Raw genomic sequence first — 26,950 nt, 5'->3', positions numbered from 1 at the left:
CAATCTTAGCTTCTGCATTTATGAAAAACTATTCATCACCTTCTCTTGTGAACCTTAGTTCTTACAAAATGAGGTTCATTGAGAAAACATTTTTTGTTATATTCAACTGGAACGATTAAAAATACATCTAAATTGGTATCAGTAGACATTCATGTGGTATAAACACTGCCTCTCACTTGTACCCTTTTAACACAAGACACCAATTGATACTATTTGACTTGGCTACTAAGAGAAAATGGTTCTTTTTTAAAAATTTTTTTTTTCTTTTGTTTTTTTTTTTTGAGAAGGAGTCTCGCTCTGTCGCCCAGGCTGGAGTGTAGTGGCACTATCTCAGGTCACTGCAAGCTCTGCCTCCCAGATTCAAACCATTCTCCTGGCTTAGCCCCCCAAATAGCTGGGACTACAGGCACCCGCCACCACGTCCAGCTAATTTTTTTATATTTTTAGTAGAGACGGGGTTTCACCATGTTAGCCACGATGGTCTCAGGATCACTATCTCCTGACCTTGTGATCTGCCTGCCTCGGCCTCGGCCTCCCAAAGTGCTGGGACTACAGGCTTGAGCCACCATGCCCGGCCTTTAAAAATTATTTTTAATTGACGAAAAATTATATATAGATCATATACAACACGATGTTTTGAGAAATGCCTCATTCAAGCTAATTAACATATGTGTTACCTCGCATACTTATTTTTTGTAGTGAGAACACTTAACATCTACTCTCTCAGCGATTTTCAGGAATACAATACGTTGTTATTAACTATAATCATCACACTGTACAGTAGATCTTTTGAACTTATTTCTCCTAACTGAATTTTGTATCTTTTGACCAACATCTCTCCATCTACCCACCCCCAGGCCCTAGTAACTACCATTCTACTCTCTGCTTTATGAATTCAACTTTTTTAAATTCCACATATAAGTAAAAGCATGCAGTATTTGTCTTTTTGTGCCTGGTTTATTTCACTTAATATAATGTCCTCCAGGAAAATGGTTCTTTGATGCTCTTAAGAAAAGTGTCCTTAAAAGTATTGCCTTGTGCCATTACTAATTCATTTCAGTAGCCAGAGTTTGATAACTGTTGTTACCAAAATGTGGTGTCAGAAGAAATCTAGTTTCTACCATCTTTCTGAAGTCAGTCCCTTTGTTAAACCTAAGATTAAGAAATATTTTATACTAGACATACTACTGTATTTAGTAATGACTATGAATTATTATTTTCCTCTGGCAGATTTTTGCAGAGGCACTTCCCTCTAGCTGAGCATTTCTTCACTGTCAGAACTTCCAAAGTATCATCATGGCATTCTTCAGATTGCAGTTTGTTCCTCATGGTGATGGCATCTATTGCTAAATGCTATAAAATAAAATAACATAAACCTTTAAACACTCTTTACTTCAAATGGGACAGTTTTAGAGCTTTCAAATTCTTGCCAAATCAGCATGGGCTCATACTTGTTTTAATAGATTTTATTATTATTCAGGTATGGTGAGGCCAACAGATCAGGAGACAGCTGCCATTGAAACAATAGTTGATTATACTCAGGGACCTCAAGAGAGGGAGTATCTATTAGGCCATAAGGGGAAGCACATGGGGAATCACCAAGACTCTGGCGTGGCGGGTTTGTATTTGGCCGGCAACCCCAGGGAAGAGGATTCTTCCAGAGGGGAGTTGGGCAACCAGGGGGGCAGGAAGCAAGGCTAAGATGATTCAGGCTTTTTATGTGATTGTCCAGAACACAGAACACGTCCGGCATGTGCATACAAGGTGGAAGTGGAAGCATCAATTTTACAGAAGCATGGTAAAAGCATCGAGTTTATAGAAAGATATAAATGCACTAACGTAGTCAGTTTTAGGCGAGCACTACTAGCTCTTTGCTATGGCTGTTTGATCATTGTGGCATTTATCAGCTACTCTCAGTGTTTTAGCATACAATTATTTATGTATGCGTAATTGAAAAAATTACATTTTGACATCATGTCATTCATTCCATAATGAATCCTTAAACCAAATAGCTTAAAGTACACTGATGTTAAAATACCATGTTAATATTAAGTATTATAACGATAATTCAGCAAATTCTTTTGAAGAAATTTTTTACCAGATTTATAAATTGCTCAAATCTGGTTTTTAAATACTATATAATATTTTTAGATGGGCCTAGTATTTAAAAAAAAAAAAACAGTTAAAGGAATTATCACAATATCTTCTACTTTTTCTTTATTGGTAATACGGTTATATACATGATATGTTAAATGTAGGAGTCTGAAACCTCACTTAGCTCATTATCTAGAGAAAAATGTATTTGTTTAGAAACAAAAGGTGTTGTTGTTGTTGTTGTTGTTGTTGTTGTTGTTGTTGTTTTTTAAAACTGAGCCTCACTCTGTTGCCCAGGCTGGGGTGCAGTGGTGCAAACTCGGCTCACTGCAAGCTCCGCCTCCCGGGTTCACACCATTCTCCTGCCTTAGCCTCCCGAGTAGCTGGGACTACAGGCTCCCGCTACCATGCCCGGCTAATTTTTTTGTATTTTTAGTAGAGACGGGCTTTCACCGTGTTAGCCAGGATGGTCTCCATCTCCTGACCTCGTGATCTGCCTGCCTCGGCCTCCCAAAGTGCTGGGATAACAGGCGTGAGCCACTGCGCCGGGCCGAAACAAAAGTTATTTTTAAGAAAGTAAATATGTTGCTTTTTTAAGTGCAAAATTCAAGAATCCCAAACATCAAAACATGAAAGAAGTCTGTGTCTATTTTTGATGCCATAACAGGAAGACTAATTTTCATCTACATTTTAACATGCATTTGGTCCCCAAATCAAACTCAATACAATGTTATTTTAAAATATATGTCAGTAAATTTTGTTGCCCTTAAATTAAGTAGCGGTTATTACTTGCTAAATAGGAAAAGTAAAAATTTTGTTTTTCCATGTTACCGAAAGCTAAATTTAAAACTCATTTTACAATACATAAACTATAATGTTATGATCCATAATGAACTATTTAACAAAGAAAATACTTAAGTAATGCAGACCAGGTGTTTTGAACCAAAACTCCCATTCAAGACAACTAAATCTGCATTAAAAATAAATATTTTCTTTAAAACATCAAAAAGCAAACAAGGTGATGAGAATTACTGGGTGAAAGTCCAAAAGATAAAGATCCAGACAGATAAACCCAAATTTTGTAGCTACTTTTGCTCTGGAGGTGTTTGCTGACCTAAAAATGACAGCTAAAATGTTAAGTGGCCATTTTGTCAGCCTCACAGGGATTGCCAGGGTGGAGACTCTGGCAAGTCAGCCTAAGCTTTGGGTTGGGATGCTAAAAGATTGCATTCTAGAAGTAAGGGTGGACCAAAAATAAGTATCCCTGCTTTGAAACATCTCAATGGTCCAGAAAAATCTCACATTCTAAAATTAGTTTAAGGTGATTTCAGATAGCTAGTGGCCCCAGAAAACAAAAGTCTTCTCTGAAAGATACCACCATTATAGGTCACAAATTATTTCTACAAATAACTTTTGAAATGCGATGTCCACACATAAAGAGAGCCAAATATATAAGGCAATAAGATAACGTGAACAAAGGAACAAAAATCTGCCTGGTTCCAGAGAGTAGAGTTAAAGACATTGTACAGCATTTAAGCTTACTAAGCTACTGGAGATAAAAAGAACTGCAGCAAGAATAGTTTTCATAACCAAAAACTATACAAAGTGATATTGCAGAATTAAAACAAAAGTAGAAAATATAGAACTGAAAAACACAATAACTGAAATTAAGAACTCAGTATATAGGTTTAACAGCATATTAGACACAGCTGAAGAAAGAAATGGTGAAACGAAGGGCAGAAGAAAATACCCAGAGAGAAGCATAAATAAACTGAAAACTGAAAATTAAAAATACAAGATAAAAGACACAGAGGGGACAGGTGTGGTGGCTCATGCACTAGACATACTACTGTATTTATACTAGACATACTACTGTATTTGGTAATGACTATGAATTATTATTTTCCTCTGGCAGATTTTTGCAGTGGCACTTCCTTCTAGCTGAACATTTTGCCACTGTGAGAACCTCCAAAGTATCATCATGGCATTCTTCAGATTGCAGTTTGTTCCTTATGGCGATGGCATCTATTGCTAAATGCTATAAAATAAAATAACATAAACCTTTAAACACTCTTTACTTCAAATGGGATAGTTTTAGAGCTTTCAAATTCTTACCAAATCAGCATGGGCTCATACTTGTTTTAATAGATTTTATTATTATTCAGGTATGGTGAGGCCAACAGATCAGGAGACAGCTGCCATTGAAACAATAGTTGATTATACTCAGGCTCATCCCTGTAATCCCAGCACTTTGGGAGGCCGAGGCGGGTAGATCATGAGGTCAAGAGATCAAGACTCTCCTGGTCAACATGGTGAAACCCCATCTCTAAAAATACAAAAATTATCTGGGTTTGGTGGTATGTGCTTGTAGTCCCAGCTACTCAGGAGGCTGAGGCAGGAGAATTGCTTGAACCTGGGAGGCGGAGGTTGCAGTGAGCCAAGATTGCGCCACTGCACTCCAGTCTGGGCGACAGACTCTGTCTCAACAAAAAAAAAGAACACAGAGGATACAATAAAAAGACATAATTGGAGTTTCAGAAGGAAAGGAAAAAAGAGAAAAAGTATGTGAAGAAGTAATGCATAGTCACAAATTATGCTACCACAATATATTTATTGATTACAAAGGCAATACCACGTAAACCAAATGATCAAGGTTAACATCACCAATAATAGGATAAGTCAATATCATGTGCCTCCTGAAATGATGCACTGAGAAGGACATATCACTTTGTAATATTCCTGCCAAAAATGCTTAATCAGCATCTAATCATGAGGAAAATATGAGATAAACCCAAATTTTTTTAAATATTTGACCTGTATTCTTCCACAATGTTAAGGTCATAAAACACAAAGACTAAGGCACTGTTCTAAATTAAAGGAGACCAAAGACAGATGTCCACTGAATAAAACTGTGATTCTGAGTTGAATCCTGTACCAGAAAGAACATTAGTGGTATAACTTGCAAAATCTGAATATCGTCTATAGATTTAGAGTGTTCTATTGAATAGCCTTTATTCTGATTTTTGTGATTGTGCTATGGTTATATAAGAGAATACCCTTGATTTTGTGAAATACAGCCTACATTATGAGATAATTGGGTTTCACGTCTGCAACCTAAAATTTCAAAGTAGGGTAAAAAAGTAAATTAATACCTAAATATAGTGAAACTACAGAGAGGCAATGACAGAAAATGTTTAAAGATGGAAGGGAACAATAGGAATGAAATGGGGAATGTAATCTGTTTTCATTCACTAAAACAAACAGATTAATAGCTAATTTCTCAGCGGAAGCAATGGATGCCAGAAGTCTGTGGAATGGTAGTTTTAATTGCAAAATAATAAGTATAGGTACAACAATAAATGCCAACTTTTAAGTATATATACCCAGTAAACAATATCTTTCAAGAAGACAGTGAAATAAAGATATGTTTAGACAAAACTGGAAGAGTTTATCAATAACAGACACTCACTAAAGGAAATGTTAAAAGGTGTTCCTCAGGAGAAGCTATAACTTCCAAACCAATGGAGGAAAAAAAATAGAACATAAAAGATCAATTCCCAAAAATTAAAGAATGTTGAGAAAAAGCATCAAAGGGTAGATGATAACATTTAGAAAGCACTTAGCAATCAACACTACACAGAATAGACACACAACAAAGCAATTGCTATAAAAATCAGGAGAATGATCTTCTTTAGGGATGACAAGGAGAGCATGCCTAGGGGGAAGGGCATAGGGAAGCTTTCTAGTGATGTTTTGCTTCTTGACCTAGGTGTGGTTACATAGTTTTTCACTTTATAATAATATCTTCAGATGTAAACTTGATTCAACATGATTATTTATAGCAAGGATGTTTATAAAACTTGACAATTCTATATCAGTATCTCCTTACCATACGCCACATAAAAATGATGATAAAGCCCCTATAACTTCTGAAGGAGCTCACAAAATTAGATATATTTGAGGTTTAGAAATGGTCTTACCTGTCCCCCAGTAAAGAGCAACCCTGATCATCTAGCCAGCTGCTTTCAGAGGTTCATAAAATCTGATTTCCTGTAAACAAAGATTTTGCTCTGATATTAAATGTCTGTCTATATTTCCTTCTCCATCCCATAGCCAATATATAACCTTTGAAGATTCTTCCACAAAGTATATTGTTCATTAGCCAATGTATTACTTCATTTGCACAAAGTTCTTTTGAAGAGGAACTCTTTATCAAGGTAGTTTTGATCAAATCCTTTTAAAGAAATAAATTGATTTACAGAAATCTTGAAATAGCCTAATATTATAAAACTATGACATTCTTAGCTACCACCTGAAGGTTTTCTTTCTTTATGGCATCTCAACATCAATTTTCTTTTTTTTAAGACAGAGTCTTGCTCTGTCACTCATGCTGGAGTGCAATGGCACAATCTTGGCTCACTGCAACCTCTGCATCCTGGGCTCCGGTGATCCTCCTACCTCAGCCTCTGGAGTTTCTGGTATTACAGGCGTGCACCACTATGCCCAGCTTATTTTTGTATTTTTAATAGAAACAGGGTTTCACCATATTGGCCTGGCTGGTCTCAAACCCCTGGGCTCAAGTGAGTGCTGGGATTACACGCATTAGCCACCATCCCTGGCCCGACATCAATCTTTAATGTAAACCTGGCTTCTAGTCTCCATCGCTCGTGATCTTGATAAATAAATCACACTTGGGGGCTGGGCCCAAATGAAAGCAAAATGTAAGAAACACCACATTCTGACTCAGCAAAGTGCTCTCATTTTGTTTGAGAACGGTTTGCTATTACAAGGCATTTAGAGTTGCCTTTTCATTGAGCATTTCTCTTTTTAAAACAGATATAGCTATTTTTAAAGTGTAGTTTATATAAGCCTTGGAAGAGCTATAGAATTTCTGCCATGCTTTCAGTGTAGTAATTAGGGATTACATTTATTTTAGCCCTCAGGTGAATTTTCCCTCTCTGTACAAATTTTGCCCTCTCCTATTCTGTTTGCCTCCTTCCTTCTCTATTGCAAGAGACCCAAAATAACCCAAAAATAATCAAAACACAAAAACAAAACCCCTTGAGAATTAAAATGAACAAAAATCTATTCACCTCTTTTATTACCCCAACAATTCTAGTCCTACCCGCAGTAGTATTAATCATTTTATTTCCCACCATACTGTTTCCAACCTCCAGTTATCAGTAACCGACTGACTTCCATTCAACAGTGACTAATTCAACTTGTGCTAAAACAAATAATAACAATCCATAATGTTAAAGAGCAAACCTGATCCCTTATACTGATCTCCCTAATTCTCTTCATTGCTTCAACCAGTCTCCTCAGGCTCCTACTCCATTCATTACACCAACTACCCAGTTATCAATAAATCTAGGAATAGCAATCTCCCTATGAGCTTGGTGCAGTAATTACAGGCTTCCGCTTTAAGACGAAAGCTTCCTTAGCTTACTTTTTACCACAAGGCACACCTATACCACTTCTCCCTATGCTAGTGATCATTGAAACTATTAGCCTATTCATTCAACCAATGGCACTAGCTGTGCGATTAACAGCCAACATTACAGCTGGACACCTACTAATGCGTTTAATTGGAGGAGCCACACTAGTACTATCAACTCAGTCTGCCCACAGCTTCAGTCGCTCTCATCATTCTAATCCTACAAACCATCCTCGAATTTGCTGTAGCCCTTATTCAGGCCTATGTCTTTACATGACTAGTAAGCCTTTACCTACACAACACCAAACACACGCCTACCACATAGTTAAACCCAGCCCCGACCACTAACAGGAACTCTCTCATAACTTCTGGCCTGTGATTTCACTTTATTACCCTCTTAACCCTAGGCCTACTGACCAATAAACTAACCATATGCCAATGATGATGTGACATTACCTGAGAAAGTACATTTCAAGGCCACCTCACATCAATCATCCAAAACAAAGGCTACCTCACATCAATTGTCAATCATTCCTCCGATACAGAATAATTCTATTTATTATCTCAGAGGTATTCTTTTTTGCTGGTTTCTTCTGGGCATTCTACTACTCCAGTCTAGCCCCGACTCCAGAATTAGGAGGATACTGACCCCCAACAGGCATTTTTCCCCTCAGCCCCTTAGAAGTCCCCTTCCTAAGTACATCTGTATTACTCACATCAGGTGTGTCAATTACTTGGGCTCACTACAGCCTAATAGAAGGCAGTCGAAAGGAGATACTTCAAGCACTGTCCATCACAATTACCTTAGGTATTTACCCTTCTACAAGCCTCAGAATATTTCGAGGCCTCCTTTACTATCTCTGATGGAATGTACGCCTCCACATTCTTTATAGCCACAGGCTTTCAAAGACTTCACGTTACTGTGGGATCAACATTTCTCACCATCTGCCTCCGCTGATTAAAATTCTACTTTACATCCGACTACCACTTTGGTTTTGAAGACGCCACCTGGTATTGACATTTTGTAGATGTGGTATGACTATTCTTATACATCTCTATCTATTGATGAGGGTCTTACTCTTTTAGTATAAACAGTACCATTGACTTCCAATCAATTAGTTTCAATAATACCTGAAAGAGAGCAGTCAACCTGACACTAGCCCTAGTAACCAATGCCTTACTGGCTGTCTTACTAATAATAATCGCAGTTTGGCTCCCACAGCTTAATATCTATGTAGAAAAATCCAGCCCCTTTGAATGTGGATTTGACCCAATAGCCTCTGCTCGCCTCCCCTTTTCCATAAAATTCTTCCTAGTAGCCATCACATTCCTCCTCTTCGTCTTAGAGATCGCTTTACTACTGCCCCTGCCATGAACGCTTCAAACAACCAACCTGACACTAATAATCAGTACAACCTTTATACTAGTTACCATTTTAATCCTAGGCTTGGTTTAGGAATGAGCCCAAAAAGGATTACACTCGGTCGAATTGGTAAATAGTTTAAGTCAAAATAAATGATTTTGACTCATTAGATTATGGTAGACCATAATTACCAAATGCCCTCTATTTATATTAACATGATATTAGCATTTACCATATCATTGCTAGGAGTATTAGTCTATCATTCCCACCTAATATCATCCCTATTATGCCTAGAGGGCATAAACTATCAATATTTATCATAAATACTCATAAGTTTAAATATACATTTCGCTCTAGCAAACATAATACCAATTAGCCTCCTAGTATTTGCTGCCTGCAAAGCCGCAGTGGCCCTTGCCTTACTAGTTTCAATCTCCAGTACATATGGCCTAGATTACATACAAAATCTAAATTTACTTCAGTGCTAAAAATTATTATTCCAACAATCATACTATTACCAATAACATGGTTCTCTAAAAATTCTATAATCTGAATCAACATGGTTACCCACAGCCTACTCATCAGCCTACTATTTTTTAACCAACTCAATAACTCATTCAACTTTTCATTAATCTCTCCTGACCCACTGACATCACCCCTTCTAATCTTAACAACCTGACTGCTACCTCTTATACTTCTAGCAAGCCAATATCACCTGTCTAATGAGTCACTTCCATGAAAAAGCTCTATATTTCTATGCTGATCTCCCTACAGACTTTTTAAATCATAATATTTACAGCCACAGAGCTAATTATATTCTATATCCTTTTTGAAGCCATGCTAGTTCCTACCCTCATTATCATTACCCACTGAGGTAATCAAACAGAACACTTTAATGCAGGCTCATACGTCATATTTTACACACTAGTAGGATCCCTACCTCCACTCGTAGCACTTATTTATACTCAAAATACCTCAGGTTCACTAAACATACTAGTAGTAATACTTACTACCCAAGAGCTGTTAACCTCCTGATCCAACAATCTTCTATGACTGCCATGCATCATGGCTTTTATAGTAAAAATACCTCTATGTGGACTTCACCTATGACTCCCCAAAGCCCACGTAGAAGCCCCCATTGCTGGCTCAATAGTACTTGCAGCAGAACTCCTAAAGCTAGGCAGTTACAGAATAATACGACTTACTCTCATCCTCAATCCACTAGCAGAACATATAACCTACCCTTTCCTCATGCTATCCCTATGAAGAATAATCATACAAGTTTTATTTGTCTACGACAAACCAATTTAAAATAACTTACTGCCTACTCCTCCGTAAGCCACATAGCACTTGTTATTATGGCTATTCTCATCCAGACCCCTTGGAGTTTTACAGGTGTGGTCACCCCTATAATTGCTCACAGACTCACTTCATCCCTACTATTCTGCCTAGCAAACTCAAACTACGAGCAAGCCCATAGCTGAACCATATTACTTACCCAGGTCTTCAAACACTACTCCCACTAATAGCCTTATGATGACTTCTAGCAAATCTGCCTAACCTTGCCTTACCCCCTACCATTAATCTAGTAGGGGAACTCTTTGTGTCTGTGGCCTCATTCTCCTGATCAAATATCACTATTATGCTTATAGGACTTAATATACTAATTACAGCTCTTTACTCCCTGTATATGCTAATCACAACACAATGAGGGACACTTACATATCATATCAACGTATCAAACCTTCCTTTACACGAGAAAAACACATTAATGCTTATACATCTAGCACCTATCTTCCTACTATCCTTAGACCCTAAAATTATTTTGGGGTTTGCATGCTGTAGCTGTAGTTTAAGCAAACCATTAGATTGTGGATCTAACAATAAAAGTCTGCAACTTCTTATCTACAGAGAAAGTATGCAAGGACTGCTAACTCATGCCCCCATGTCTAACAACATGGCTTTCTCAACTTTTAAAGGATGAGAGTCGTCCATTGGTCTTAGGAACCAAAAACACTGGTGCAACTCCAAATAAAAGTAACAAGCATGTATTCTTCCACAGCTACAACAGCCCTAGTCCCCTTAATCCTACCAATTACTGATACCTTAACCAACACCTGCAAAAGAGGTTCATACCCAAATTAAGTAAAAGCATCCATCACATGTGCCTTCATCATTAGCCTCATCCCTGCAACAACGTTTATATGCACAGACCAAGAAGTCATTATCTCAAACTGACATTGAATGATGATCCAGAACCTCAAACTCTCACTAAGCTTCAAACTAGACTACTTCTCTACAATATTTATCCCAGTAGCACTGTTCATTACCTGATCTATTATAGAATTCTCAATATGATATACAAACTCAGACCCTAACATGAATCAATTTTTCAGATGTTTACTTATTTCTCTTACCACAATATTCCAGTTACTGCCAACAACCTCTTTCAGCTCTTTATCAGATGAGAAGGCGTAGGTATCATATCCTTCTTGCTAATCGGCTGATGGTACGGCCGAGCAGATGCTAAAACAGCAGCCCTCCAGGAAGTCCTGTACAACCGCCTCGGCGATATTGGCTTTATCTTAGCTATGGCATGGTTCCTCCCGTCCTCCAACACATGAGAATTTCAGCAAATGTTTATTCTAGATCCTACCTCCAACTCCCTTCTATTCATTAGCCTTCTCTTAGCAGCGGCGGGAAAGTCAGCTCAATTCAGCCTCCATCCCTGACTTCCATCGCCATAGAAGGTCCAACCCCAGTCTCAGCCCTTCTCCACTCCAGCACTATAGTCAGAGGAGAAGTTTTTCTGCTAATCCGCTTCTACCCTTTAATAGAAAATAATTTATCAATCCAAACCCTTACATTATGTCTGGGGGCTGTTACTACCTTATTCCCAGCAATCTGTGTTCTAACACAAAATGATATCAAAAAAATCGTAGCATTCTCCACCTCAAGTCAGCTAGGCCTTATAATATTCACAATTGGCATTGGTCAGCCACACCTAGCATTCCTTCACATCTGCACCCACGCCTTTTTTAAAGCTATATTATTTATATGTTCAGGGTCCATCATCCACAGCCTCAATGATGAACAAGACATCCAAAAAATAGGAGGGCTAGTCAAGATTTTGCCCCTCACTTCCTCCCTTATCATCAGCAGATTCTCACTTACAAGTATACCTTTCCTCACAGGCTTCTACTCTAAAGACCTCCTCATTGAAACTGCAAACATGTCACACACCAACGCCTGAGCCCTTTTTGTTTTTGTTTTTTTGTTTTGAGACTGACTCTTGCACTGTCTCCTGGGCTAGAGTGCTGTGATACAATCTCAGCTTACTGCAACCTCTGACTCCCTGGTTCAAAAAATTCTCCTGCCTCAGCCTCCCAAGTAGCTGGGATTATAGGCACATGCCACCATGCCCAGCTAATTTTTTTGTATTTTTAGTAGAGACTGGGTTTCATCATGTCGGCCAGGATGGTCTCGATCTCCTGACCTCGTGATCCTCCTGCTTTGGCCTCCCAACGTGCTGGGATTACAGGCGTAAGCCATCGCTCCCAGTCATGAGCCCTTTTTATTACCCTGTTGTCACCTCCTTGACAGCTGTCTATAGTACCCGTATTATTTTCTTTGTGCACTAATAGGACAACCTTGTTTCACGACTCTAATAACTATTAACGAAAATAACCTCTTCCTAATTAACTCAATCAAGCACCTAACAATCGGTAGCATCTTCACCAGATTCCTCATCACCAGTGGTACCATTCCTGTTTCATACCCGCAAACAACCATGCCACCCCACCTGAAATTCACAGTCCTCGGTGTGACTATCTTAGGTTTCTCACTAGCAGTGGAACTTAATTTTATAACTAATAATCTTAAACTAAAATGCCCCCTATAGACATTCAACTTCTCCAACATACTAGGATTTTATTCAGCCACAATTCACTGTACAATCCCCCACTTAGGCCTATTCACAAGCCAAACATCTGGCCTCACTTCTACTAGACCAAATTTGACTAGAAAAATCTATACCAAAGACCATCACACAAACCCAAATTTCACCCTCCATTATGGTATCCACTCAGAAAGGCCTAGTTAAACTCTACTTTGTCTCCTTTTTTATTTCATCCCTTCTGACCCTAATCCTAATTATCCATTACCCTGAGTAGTTTCAATCACCACATAAATACTAACAAATAATGATCAACCAGCAACTACCACTAACCAACACCTATAGCTGCACAAGGCAGCTGCACCCACAGAATCTTCACACAACTACCCAGCCCCCTCGCCCTAAAAAATCATCCAACTCTCTACACTATTGAAATCAATCATGATCCCCACTTCATCGTGCTCAGCTATTCACCAAACCAGCATCAACTCCATTAACAATCCTAATAAACCCCTCAGATATCAATACTTGATCCTCATGTTTCAGGATACTACCCAGTAGCCATCGCTGTAGTATAACCAAAAGCAACCATCATGCCACCCAAATAAATAAAAAAGACTATCAACCCCACAGAAGCCCCACCAAAATTCAACACGATACCACAACCCACAGCACCACTGATAATTAGCCCTAGACCTCCATAAATAAGAGAAGGTTTTGGAGAGAAACCTACAAACCCTATAACCAAAAGGACACTTAATAAAAATGTAGTATATGCCATTATTCCCACATGGACTATTATCATGACTAATAACATGAAAAATCTTCATTGTATTTCAACTATAAGAACGCTAATGACCAATCCCTGCAAAACACACCTGCTAATAAAGATTATTAATCACTCATTCATTGATCTTCCCACACCATCTAAAATTTCTACATGATGAAACTTCAGCTCACTTCTTGGTGCCTGCCTAAGCCTCCAGATCATTACAGGGCTATTTATAGCCATACATTACACATCAGACACCTCAACCGCCTTCTCTTCAGTCACTCACATCTGCCAAGATATAAACTATGGATGAATAGTCCGCTATTTTCATGCTAACGGCGCTTCAGTTGTTTTCATCTGCCTCTTCTTAGTCGTCGGCTGGGGCTTATACTATGGATCATTTGCATTTCTAGAAACCTGAAATATCGGTATTATCCTCCTACTCACAACTGTGGCTACAGCATTCATAGGCTACATGCTCCCATGAGGCCAGATATCATTCTTAGGCGCTACAATAATTACAAATCTATCAGCCATCCCGTATATTGGAACTGACCTTGTGTGATGAATCTGAGTTGGGTTCTCAGTTGACAAAGCCATCCTTACATGGTTTTACGCCTTCCACTTCATCTTACCCTTCGTAATTACAGCTCTAGCAGCTGTTCACCTTTTATTTCTACATGAAACAGAATCTAATAACCCTTCAGGGGTTTCATCAGACCCTGACAAAATAACTTTCCACCCCTACTACACAACCAAAGATATTTTAGGTTTAATTTTTCTCCTGCTCCTTCTAATAACTCTAGTACTGTTTTCACCTGACCTCCTGAATGGCCCAGATAACTACTTTAGCCAACCCCCTCAACACCCCACTTCACATTAAACCAGAGTGGTACTTTTTGTTTGCCTATGCAATCTTATGCTCCTTCCCTAATGAACTAGGAGACATACTGGCCCTTGTGTTCTCCATTCTCATTCTGGCAGCTATTCCTGTACTTCACATGTCCAAACAACAAAGCATAATATTCCAACCATTGAGTCAAGGCCTATGCTGAATCTTAGTGGCTGACCTCTTTACACTCACATGAATTGGGGGGCCTCCAGTCCAATACCCTTTTATCACCATTGGATGGACAGCATCTGTTGTGTACTTCTCTATCATCCTTACCCTTATGCCACTCACTGGCCTAATTGAAAATAAACTGCTTAAATGAAGATGCCCTTGTAGTATAATTCAATACTCTGGTCTTGTAAACCAGAAATGGAGGATTCTTCCCAGGACAACTCAGGGAAGAAGTATCCCGCTTCACCGTCAACACCCAAAGCTGAAATTCTAATTAAACGATTCCCCGAATTCTTTCTTAGCATATACTTTACTATGTCAGTATTAATCAACTAGCACTATTATAATAGTGCTTTTATGTACTTCGTGCATTACTGATAGTCCCCATGAATAATATATAGTACTATAAATGTTTAACAGTACCTAGTATATTCATGTAAAATAATACATTAAAAATCCAGTCCACATGCATGTAAGCATGTACCAATAATCCCTTAATCAACTGTCGCACATCCACTGTCATTAACTGTACAATAAAACCTACCCCACATGGATATTGATCAGTTCTGTAAATCCTTCATATGACATAGTACACATACTCATTCATCAGACATAGCACATTTCAGTCAAGACATCCCTCGTCAACATGGATATCTCCTACCAATTTTTGGTCTCTTAATCTACCAACCTCCGAGAAGTCATCATCCCACTCAGGAGTGCTACCCTGCTCACTCTGGGCCCATAACACTTGGGTGTGACTCTACTGAAACCATACCTGGCATCTGGTTCTTACTTCAGGGCCGTAAAACTAAGACCGCCAACACATTCCCCTTAAATAAGACGTCTTGATGGACTAATGACTACCACCCTATTAACCAATCATGGGAGCACTGTCATGCATTTGGTATTTTTTAACTTTGGGGGTGCTGCAACTCAGCATGGCCAGAGCCTGATTCCTGCTAAATCCATTGCAGCTGAACTTACCTTGAATATTCCAGGCTGGTATGGTAACCACAAGGTGCTAATTAATTCATGTTTGAAGGACACAACAGTCAATAGACGCTCACACACACGTGTTTGTACGCTCACTCAATTTCAAGAACTATTTCCAATTAAATCTTCAAGCCCCCATCTCTGACTTTATTATCAACTTAAACATAGTCTTGCCAAACCCCAAAAACAAGAGACTAAAATGCACCCAGTTTTGATTATTTTTTTCTTACTTTAAAGACATTAAAACTTCTAAAATAGGAAAACTGGACCCTGAATAATAGTCTTTTCATGAGGTTACTGAAAGGCAAAGCTAATGGCAACCAAAGGGTCAGAACTTTCTTCTCACCTAAATGATGCTATCACACCTTGTGTTGGTAGAAAGATTAGGGAAACCACCCTTTCGTACCACTTCCTCCTAAGCATGCTATGAGAAGCACCCCCACAGCTTAACAGCTGTCAGTGGGCTCTAAACTGCTCAGAAACGTATCACTTGCAGTGGAGGAGGGGGAGGGTAGGTGGCCATATGGGGGGAGGGGATCTCTGTTTTTACGCCAAAAGAGAGTTTTTCTTCCCTTTGTATTCCCTCTTTCCTGTCCTCAACCTCTGTTGTTAGTTCTCTGGGTAAGAGGAGGAAGGTGGACAATAAACAAGCTTCTGAAAGACACTTTCTGCCTTTAGTCTCAAATTTCTTTCAGGCAAAAGTTTCTGTTGCAATGATCCTTTATTTAGGTTTCTTCTAAATAAAAAAAAAGGATTAACAAACTTTCTGTAAAGATACAGAGAGTAAATATTTTCGGTTTGAGGGCCATATGCGTCTCTGTGTTAACCACTCAACTCTGATGTTGTAGCCCCAAAGCAGCCATAGGCAATATGGAAATGAATGAGCATAGCTATGTTCCTATAAAACTTTATGGGTGTTGAAATCATCTTCTTTTACTTTTCTTTCTTAACTATTTAAAACTGCAGAAACTATTCTTAGCTTGGGGTCATAGAAAAACAGGCAGCAGGCCAGATATTGCAGGTCAGTTTGCTGACCCCTGACTTAAAAGTCTTTCTACCCTAGAATGTTTAAAACTTAGTGAAGATAATTTGACCCATATTATTTGTATTTGGGGGATTAAGGTTAAGTGTAGGTTTTATAATCACTGGAGCAATCTATGTATTTGGTATTTATTATGCTTATAATGTTTAAGAGAATTTGACATAATCTGATGGATTAGTTGGGGGGATTTCACTTTAAAATATGTGATTATAAACTTATGATTTTTTTTTTTTTTTCTTCTGAGACGGAGTCCCACTCTGTCACCCAGGCTAGAGTGCAGTGGCACAATCTCGGCTCACTGCAACCTCCAGCTCCCAGGTTCAAGCAATTCTTTTGCCTCAGCCTCCCGAGGAGCTGGGATTAGAGGCACCCAAGACCATGCCCGGCTAATTTTTTTGTATGTTTAGTAGAGATGAGGTTTGGCCATGCTGGCCAGGCTGGTGTCGAACTCCTGACTTCAGGTGATCCACCTGCTTCCACCTCCTAAAGTGCTGGGATTACAGGCATGAACCACCATGCCCAGCCTAAACTTATGATTTTTAAGTTGAAAGTTGGAATGCTTAAAAGAACTATTGGGTTTCTATATTTATACATTTAATTTACATTCTTTAAATACATTAAAGGTTTTATTGTTTGGGTGGTAGGCTTGCCTGGTCAGGCATTTGAAGTAAAAGTCATTGAATAAATTTACAAATGTAATATAAAATGCTTAAGGGAATTTGATAAACTACAGGCTGATTATTTAAGGATGTTTATCCTGTGTTACTTAAAGTAATCAAACATTAATCAAAGAGCAAGGAAAGGTAAAATTCTTATTTTAGATATAGATTTATAAATGGAATTAAGATTTATACGCTGAACTTAAGTTAATGAAAATGATGTTTTTAATTATAACATGTTTTTCATTATGTAAATGATGTTTTTAATTATTCCTAAATTGATGTTTCTTGAAAATGCAAGTAACTGAAACCAATCCTTTCTGTGTAAAAGCTTCTTGAACTTCAAAACTCATTCTAGTAAGAGGGACCCATAAGGAGCACAGTGGCAGGAAGAGGACACCAGATGCAGACAGGGTGGCCAGTCCATCTTGGTAATCAAGGTGCTGCCCACTTGGCTGCCAGGGATCTCGTGCCAAATTGGGTTGTGCCCATGGTGCTGCATTGGTACTGTGTCTCTATAAGATACACTATTAATTCAAACCAATAGCCACGACAAGCCAAATCACCAACAGCCAATCAAAAGTCATGGGTTAGGAAGGTGATTGTGTTGCATTTGAGCACTTTGAGGGAGGAGATCCACATCATTCATTTTAGATCTTCAGCATGGCAACTACCAAACAGCTGATATAGAGCATTATTTATAATTTGAGAAATATCTTCTGCATAGAAATGGACAACAGAAAAGTGGTGTCCTTCTAAACCTGCCATCAGCTTTAATCCCAAATCCTTTCTCTGCGTATTTTAGAACAAAGGTCAGTAAACAACAGTCCAGAGAAAAATCTGACATGCCACCTGTTTTTGTACAGCCTTCCAACTAAAAAATTGTTTACATTTTTTAATAGTTAAAAACATCAAAATAAAAATATTTTGTGACACATGAAAATGTTATGCAATTCTAATGTTAGCCTCCATAAATATTTGAAATATTTACTATATTTGGTTCTTTATAGACAATGTTTGCTAAATCCTACTCTAAGGGAACAATTTTATCATCTCATGTGAGTTGATGTACTGGGTAGACAATTCATCGACTGCAACATATTTCTTATCCCACATGACCCGAAATTACTTATCAGCAAGAGGCTTGAGGTCAGGATACAGCCCTTGAGCTACAAACATCCAGGGTGGTTGTGCCTGACACGCAGGTACTCCTCATTCATGTTATTTAAATGACATTTATTTCTTCTGGGAGTGAGTTACTCTCTTATGGAATTATTTTTACTGCTTAATTTAGGTAGCAGGTTACAGCTAACTCATGCTTTCATTCTGCTTTCAAGAAATATTAATATCACATCTGATACAAAAGACAATGTAATATTACCTTTTTGGATCCTGACTATTTCTTACACCTTTGTCATCTTCAAAGAGCATAAGAACGATGCCTATTCTTCAATCAGTGTAAGGGAATAGCGAATCTTCCCTATTAGGAAACTCCAGATTACATACTAGGCAAGCTTTTCAAGCCAAAATGGAGATATGAATTTACTACAAAGCTAATGAAGGTTAAGCTTTAGGACCCCTCTCTGGACAGGCCCTTCCCATGTGTTCACATGCTCACATATAAAAGTAAAATGTTTAATCTGTTTAGACTGGTGTCTCATTCCACTTAGAGTTACCATCTACCACTCATACCTTCATGTCTTTGAAATGGTCATGGTACTGGGAGGATTCAGCTAAAGTGGAATTTGGGATATAATTAGTTTGGGTTAAATGGGATTAAGTTTAAATGACTTAGGCTGGGCTCGGTGGCTCACGCCTATAATCCCAGCACTTTGGGAGTCCGAGGCAGGTGGATCCCTTGAGGCCAGGAGTTTGTGACCAGCCTGGCCAACATGGTAAAACCTAGTCTCTACTAAAATTAGCCAGGCGTGGTGGCAGGCACTTGTAATCCCAGCTACTGGGGAGGCTAAGGCAGGAGAATCGCTTGAACCCCGGAGGTGGAAGGTTGCAGTGAGCTGAGATCATGCCACTGCATTCCAGCCTGGACAACAGAGCAAGACTGTCTCAAAAAAAAAAAAAAAAAAGTTTCTATGACTTGAAGTCCCTTGGTCTATAGTTATACTACCTGTCTCCTTTCATGTACCATGCCAACACACAACACGGGGGCTTTATGTTAGGGGAAACATTGTAAAGTGATAAGAATGCATCCTATAGCACTCAGTACCATAAGCAGAGTTAAAGAAGCAAGGTTTGAAATTTATGAAGCCAGAAGCTACTCTGTAGAATGTTTTTCATATCATCAGATATGTATAATTGTAAGAAAAAGATTTGTTTCTCATCACCATCTTGTCAAAATGAACATTCCCTGCTGTCAGAAATATGCTTGATAGTGGAGCACATATGATTAAATGCTCCATATATTTTATGGAAATTATGTCAAATTAAATTTCTACATTTTTAGAGCATACACCTATGGCACTTCTACTAGCAGTGGGATTTACATCTATGTAAGAGGTCATATGTTTTATACATCCCAATGTATCAAATCAAATCTTAGTGTGCAGCTAGCACATCTTGACCTGATTAAGTCTGGTGGTTCCAGATAAAATTTTTTTTAATTATATACATATAGACAAATTATAGTTGTATATATTTATGGAGTATAAAGTTATGCTAGGATTTTTTTATACAATGGAATGGTTAAATGAAGCTAATAAACTTATCCATCACCTCAAATATTTGAAATGTTTGTGATGAGAGCATTTGACATTTATTGTCTTAAGTGATGTTAAAATGTACAGTACTCAATTACTAGCTGTATTTACCATGCTGTGCAGTACACCTCAAAAAAATCCAACTTATTGCTACTATGTAACTGAGGTTTTGATTATCATCTCCCCATTCTCCCAACCTTCAGCCTCTGGTAACCACCATTCTACTCTCAGTTCCCATGAATTCAATTGTTTTTGATACCAAAATCAAGTGAGAACATGTATTATTTGACTTGTGTTATTTGTTTTTCTGTGTTTGGTTTATTTCACTTCACATGATTTTTTCCAATTCCATCCATGTTGACAAAATTTCTTCCTTTTTTTTGAGACTCAGTCTCACTCTATTGCTCAGGCTGGAGCGGCTCACTGCAACTTCCACCTCCGGGATTCAAGCGATTCTCCTGCCTCAGCCTCCCAAGTAGCTGGGATAACAGGCGCCCACCAGCATGTCTGGCTAATTTTTTGTATTTTTAGTAGTAACGGGGTTTCACCATGTTGGCCAGGCCAGGCTGGTCTCGAACTCTTGACCTCAGGTGATCCTCTCACCTTGGCCTCCCAAAGTGCTGGGATTACAGGCGTGACCACTGCACCCAACCCAGAATTTCTTCCTTTTTTAAAGCTGAGTAGGTTAGTATTCCATTGTGTATATATACATTTTCTTTATCCATTCATCAGTGATGGACACTTAGGTTGATTCCGTATCTTGACTGTGGTGAATACGGCTGCAATGAACATAGGAGTGTAGACATGTCTTTGACATATTGATTTCAAATATTTCAGAGAAACACCCATATGTAGCATTGCTGGATCATATGGTAGATCTGTTTTCAGATTTTAAAGGAAGCACCATACAGTTTGGTCTCAATCTCCTGACCTCATGATCCGCCTTCCTCAGCCTCCCAAAGTGCTGGGATTATAGGCGTGAGCCACCGCACCCGGCCTCTTTCCTTGATATTTTATAGTTTTTTGTGTACAGTTCTTTCACTTTCTTGGTTAAATTTATTTCTAAGTGTTTCATTTTTTATAACTATTGTAAATGGGATTGTTCTCTTGATTTCTTTTTCAGAAAGCTTGTTGTGAATGTAGAGAAATGCCACGATTTTTGTGTGTTAATTTTATATTCTGCAACTTTACTGAATTTGTGTATCAGTTCTAACAGATTTTTGGTGGAATCTATAGGATTTTCTATGTATAAGATCATGTTGTCAGCCAACAGTGACAATTTCACTTCTTCTTTCTTGTTTGGATGCTTTTTATTTCTTTCTCTTGACCGAGTGCTCTGGCAACGACTTTCAATACTAAGTTAAATAGAGGTGGCATGAATGAACATTCTTGCCTTGTTCAGCATCTTTGAGGAAGGTTTCTAATTTTTCACCATTGTGTATAATGTTAGCTGTGGGCTTGTTGTATATGGCTTTTATTGTGTTGAAGTACATTTTATCTATACCTAATTTGTTGAGTGGTTTTATCATGAAAAGATGTTTAATTTAGTCAAATGCATTTTTTTTGCATTTAATGAAATAATCATGCTTTTTCCTTGATTATGTTAATGTGGTATCTTTCATTTATTGATCTGTGAATGTTGAACCATCCTTGCATCCCAGGAATAAATCCCACTTGATGGTGATTGATCCTTCTAATGCATTGTTGAGTTTTCTAGCATTTTGTTGAGGATTTCTGCATCTATATTCATCAAAGATATTGGTCTGTAGTTTTCTTATTTTGTGATTTTATTGTCTGGCTTTGGTGTCAGGTTATTGCTGGCCTTGTAAAAAGAATTTGGAAGTATTCTCTCCTCTTCAATTTTTTTTTGGAAGTCTGTAGATAATTAGTGTTAATTTTTGTTTAAACATTTGGTAGAATTCGGTCATGAAGGCATCAGGTTCTGGATTTTTTCTTTGATGGGTGTCTTAGTCCATTTTGTGTTGCTATAAAAGAATACCTGAGACTGGGCAATTTATATACAAAAGAGGTTATTTAGTTCACACTTCTGCACGCTGAGAAGTTTAAGGGCATGCATGGCCCTGGCCTCTAGAGAGGGCTTTCATGCTGCATCACAACATGGCAGAGAAGATCAAAGAAAAAGCAGACATGGGCACAGAGCCGGGAACTTGAGGGGCATTCTGGCTTTACAATAGCCTCCTCTCATAGGAACGAATCCATTCTTGTGGGAATTAGCCTAGTCTTTCAAAAGCAAGAACTTACTCACTACTAGGAGAATGGCACCAAGCCATTCATGAGAGATCTGCCTCCATAACCCCAGCACCTGCCACTGAGCCCCACATCCCAACACCACCACATTAGGGATCAAATTTCAGCGTGAGTTTTGGTGAGAATAAACAAACCATATTCAAATGATAGCAATGGGAGACTTTTTATTGCTGATTCAGTCTCCTCACTCCATTATCAGTCTGTTCAGATTTTCTACTTCTTGTGATTCAGTCTTAGCAGGTTGTATATGTTTAGGAATTTATCCATTTCCTCTAAGTTTCTCCATTGCTTGTCCTATAATTTTTCATAATAGTCTCTTATTTTTCTTTGTATTTCTGTAGTGTCAGTTGTAATGTTTCCACTTTCATTTCTGATTTTATTTTAGTCTTTTTTCTTTTTTCTTGGTTAGTCTAGTTAAAGGTTTGTCAATTTTGTTCATCTTTTTAAAAAACCAACTCTTAGTTTCATCAATCTTCCATATTATTTTTCTAGTCTCTATTTAATTTATTTGTCCTGATCTTTACTCTTTACTTCTGCTAGCATTGGGCTTAGTTTGTTCTTCTTTTTGTGTTTCCTTTAGATGTGATATTAGATTGTTTATTTGTAATCTTTCTTCTCTTTTGATGTAGGCATTTATTGCTACAAACTTTCCTTTTACAACTGCTTTTGCTGCATTACCCAAGTTTTGGTATGCTATGTTTCCATTTTCATTTCTCTCAAGATATTTTTTAATTTCCTAATTTCTATATTGACCTTGATTGCTAAGTTGTATCATTTTTGACATTTATTTGTGAATTTTCTGGAATTCCTCCTGTTATTAATTTTTAGTTTCATACCATTATGGTTGAAAGAATATTTGATATTATTTCAATCTTCTTAAATTTGCTAAGATTTGTCTTGTGGCCTAACAAATGATCTTCCCTAGAGAATGTTCTCTGTGTTCTTAAAATGAATATGTATTCTGTTGCTGTTGGCTGGAATGTTCTGCATATGTCTGTGAGGTCCATTTGGTCTAAAGAGTTCTTCAAGACCAATGGTTTCTCAATAACTTTCTGTCTGCATGATCTGTTCTATATTGAAAGCACTGTATTGAAGTCCCCTACTGTTATTGAACAGCACTCTCTTCTCTCCCTTCAGATTCTTTAATATTTGCTTTATTTATTTAGGTGCTCCACTGTGGGGTACGTATGTGTTTATAATTTTTACATCCTCTTGATGAAGTGACTTCTTTTTCATTATAGAATGTCATTCTTTGTCTCTTTGTATAATTTTCTACTTAAAATCTATTTTGTCTGACACAAGCAAGTATCACTACCTCTGCTCTCTTTTGGTTTCCTCTTTTTGTGAAATATCTTTTTTCATTCCTTCTCTTTCAGTCTATGTGTGTCCTTAAAAATGAAGTGAATCTCTTGTAGGTAGCATATAGTTGTCTCTTGTTTCTTTATCCATTCATTCACTCTATGTCTTTGAATTGGAGAATTTAATACAGGTACATTCAAGGTAATTAATGCTAGGTAAGAACTTACAATTACCATTTTGTTCATCGTTTTCTGGTTGTTTTATAGATTGTTTCTTTCTTCCTCTCTTGATGTCTTCCTTTGTGATTTGATGGCTTTCTGTAGTGGTATGTTCTGAATCTTTTTAAATTTTCTTTTTTCCATCTCTTATTTACTTTTGCTTTTTGGTTATCATGAAGTTTACACAGAATATCTTATAACAGTCTATTTCAAGCTGATAATAGCTTAACTTTTATTGCATACAACTCTAAACTCTCTTACTCCCCTCCCACATTTTATGTTTTTGATGTCTGAATTTATATCATTTTGTGATATGTATCCCTTGACAATTTATTTTACCTGTAGTTGTTATTAACAATTTTGCCCTTTAAACCTCACACTAGGAATATAATTATAGATCACTATTACAGTACTAGAGTATTCTGATTATTGCTCTGTATTACCTACACCATTAGGTTTTGTGCTTTCATATGTTTAATGTTATTATTTAGCAGCCTTTTGTTTCTGTTTAAAGAACTCCCTTTAGCAATTCCTATAAAGGTAGGTCTAGTGGTGATAAACTTCTTTAGCTTTTGTTTGTCTGGGAAAACTTCAATTTCTTCTTCACTACTGAAAGACAGCTTTGCTGGATAAAATATTCCTTTTTATCTAACAAGAAACTATAACTTTATTAATAATAGAAAAAGTATAAATTTCAAGTCAAGCTGCAGTTACTCTTTTAAAACACCAAAAAAAAAAAAGTTCTTGTTTTCAGATGGTTACATTGCTAATTCCATAATCACATTAACCATATCATTACTTTGTTCTTCAGGGCTTGAACTGCCATTGTTCTTATTACATTTGCTTGCAACATGACCAATTCTGTATTCTTAATTTTCACACCTGTTTCATCAACTGCCTCACCTGTTTCATCAACTTCCTCTTTACTCTCCTCTTATGAAGTTAGAAGAGGCAATATGTTTCCTTGAATGTTTGAGAGAGCTTCGCCTTGAAGTTTGAATTTCTCAGTAGCTGCTAGCTGTGCTTGCTGAGATAAATCCTCAATCTCAGCTTCCCTTAAAAACCATGTTGGTATTTGAAGCTGGAATCTTACAGACATTTAGTTTTGTGATGACAGAGTATTCTTAGATTTCCAGATAGTGTCTCTAGTAACCCTTGTAACCTGCTTAAAACCCAGTTTGGACATAACCTTCTGTGCCTTCTTTTCACTCCAACTCTGTTTTGCTTTATTGACTGGTTCTTCATCAATTTCAGCTGCTACTGATAACTGGGCTTGTTGTGTGGTTGTTGCCTGTGTGGAATTTTGTTCCTCAAGCTCTGGTACTGATTCATCACTGTTAGATTCTGTTACAGACCCTGTCTCAGCCCGTGGCTCTGGCGAGTCATGCTCCATAGCAGAGACGACTTCTGTGTCTTTATTGGGCATTTTGTCAGGGGAAACATGGAACCAAGATGGTGGCAGAAAGTAATGAATAAAGTATTCCTTGTTGGCAGTCTTTGTTTTCTTCAGCACTTTGAATATGTTATCCTACTGTCTCCTGGCCTGCAAGACTTCTGCTGAGATGTCCACCTATAGTCATGTTAGGACTTCATGGTATATGATATATTTCTTATCTCTTTCTGCTCTCAGAACTCTGTCTTTAATTTTTGACAGTTTGGTTATTATATATCTTGGTAAACTCCTCTTTGGGTTGAATTTAATTGGGACTTCTGTGCTTCCTGTACCTGGTTGTTACCTTCTTTCCTCAGATTAGGAAAGTTTTCATTCATTATTTTTCAAAAAATACTCTTCCTGCCAGGCACAGTGGCTCACACCTGTAATCCCAGCACTTCGAGAGGCCAAGGCGGGTGGATCACCTGAGGTCAGGAGTTCGAGACCAGCCTGGCCAACATGGCAAAACCTCTTCTCTACTAAAAATACAAAAATTAGCTGGGCATGGTGGTGGGTGCCTATAATCCCAGCCACTAGGGAGGCTCAGGCAGGAGAATCGCTTGAACCCAGGAAGCGGAGGTTGCAGTGAGCCAAGATCGTGCCACTGCACTCCAGCCTGGGCAACAAGAGCAAAACTCTGCCTCTAAATAAATAAATAATAAAAACTCTTCTTGCCCTTTTTCTCTTTCTTCTGTTTCTTGAATGCCTATTAGGCATAGGTTAGGTCTCTTGATGGTGTCACATAATTCCCATAGGCTTTCCTCATCTTTTTCATTCTTATTTCTTTTTGCTTCTCTGATTAAGTAGTTAAAATGTTCTGTCTCTGAGTTCACTGATTCTTCAACTTGATGAGCCAGCTGTTGAAGCTTCCTATTACATTTTTCAGTGCAGTCATTGTAATCTTCATCTCTAGGATTTCTATTTGTTTCTTTGCACATTGTCTCTATTTGTCAAATTTCTGGTATTGCTTGTGTATTTTCCTAATTTCATTTAATTTTTTATCTGTATTTTCTTGAAGTTTACTGAACTTTTAAAAGTAGATTATTCTCCATTTTTTCTGTCATTTCATAGATCTACCTTTCTCTAGGGTCCATTGCTGGAGCTTTCTCATTGTTTTTTCTTTGTTTGTTTTGAAGGTATCATGATTTCTTAAATCTTTGTAATCCTTATGTCTTTGTATTGATGTTTATGCCTTTATAGAGAGAGCCAACTTTCCTGGCTTTTACAGGAGTTCTTTGGCAGGGATAGACCTTCACTAGTCAGTCTAGCCTATGATTTTGGATGGGCCAGCTGGTAATGAACCCGAGCAGACAGAGTTTGCTTTCAGGTTATCTAGAAGCCTGAGCTGCTCCCTTTGCCCTGAACTCAGGTGAGGCATCTGGCTCTTCTATCCAGCAAGACAGGTACATTCACAAAACTCTGTGTGCTGATCTCTGTGGGCCCCACCTCCTTGCTTTGTTTCTGCCTGACCCCAGGTGGCCTAACTGCACTGTTTCCCCCTATGTTCCTCAGTCCCCACGAGGTAAGGACAGAGTGGGCTTCCTGGGAAGCATCTCAGAATGCTAGGGAAGCTGGCTGTCCACTTCCCTGGTTCTCTTTTCTCACTATAGAAACCATGAGCCCTGGGGAGTAGGCTGTGTGGCATTTCGCCAACTTATGGAAGGCAGAGGGGTAACACAGTCAAAGTGAAACTGATTCTCC

At 38.1% G+C, this 26,950-nt stretch overlaps 1 protein-coding gene and 1 pseudogene across 1 annotated transcript in view; one reads left to right on the top strand and one right to left on the bottom strand.

Annotated features, from left to right (window-relative positions):
• The window catches only part of CPA6 (carboxypeptidase A6), a 319,928-nt gene that overhangs the window by 143,921 nt on the left and 149,057 nt on the right, over positions 1-26,950 (top strand). The window lies entirely within an intron of this gene.
• Positions 24,576-25,243, bottom strand: LOC111549274 (annotated as a pseudogene).

This window comes from Piliocolobus tephrosceles, chromosome 7 (genome assembly GCF_002776525.5).
Source record: "Piliocolobus tephrosceles isolate RC106 chromosome 7, ASM277652v3, whole genome shotgun sequence".
In the NCBI taxonomy this organism is placed as follows: domain Eukaryota; kingdom Metazoa; phylum Chordata; class Mammalia; order Primates; family Cercopithecidae; genus Piliocolobus; species Piliocolobus tephrosceles.
The sequence above is the reverse complement of the archived record's forward strand: the minus strand, read 5'-3'. Positions and strand labels throughout refer to the sequence as shown.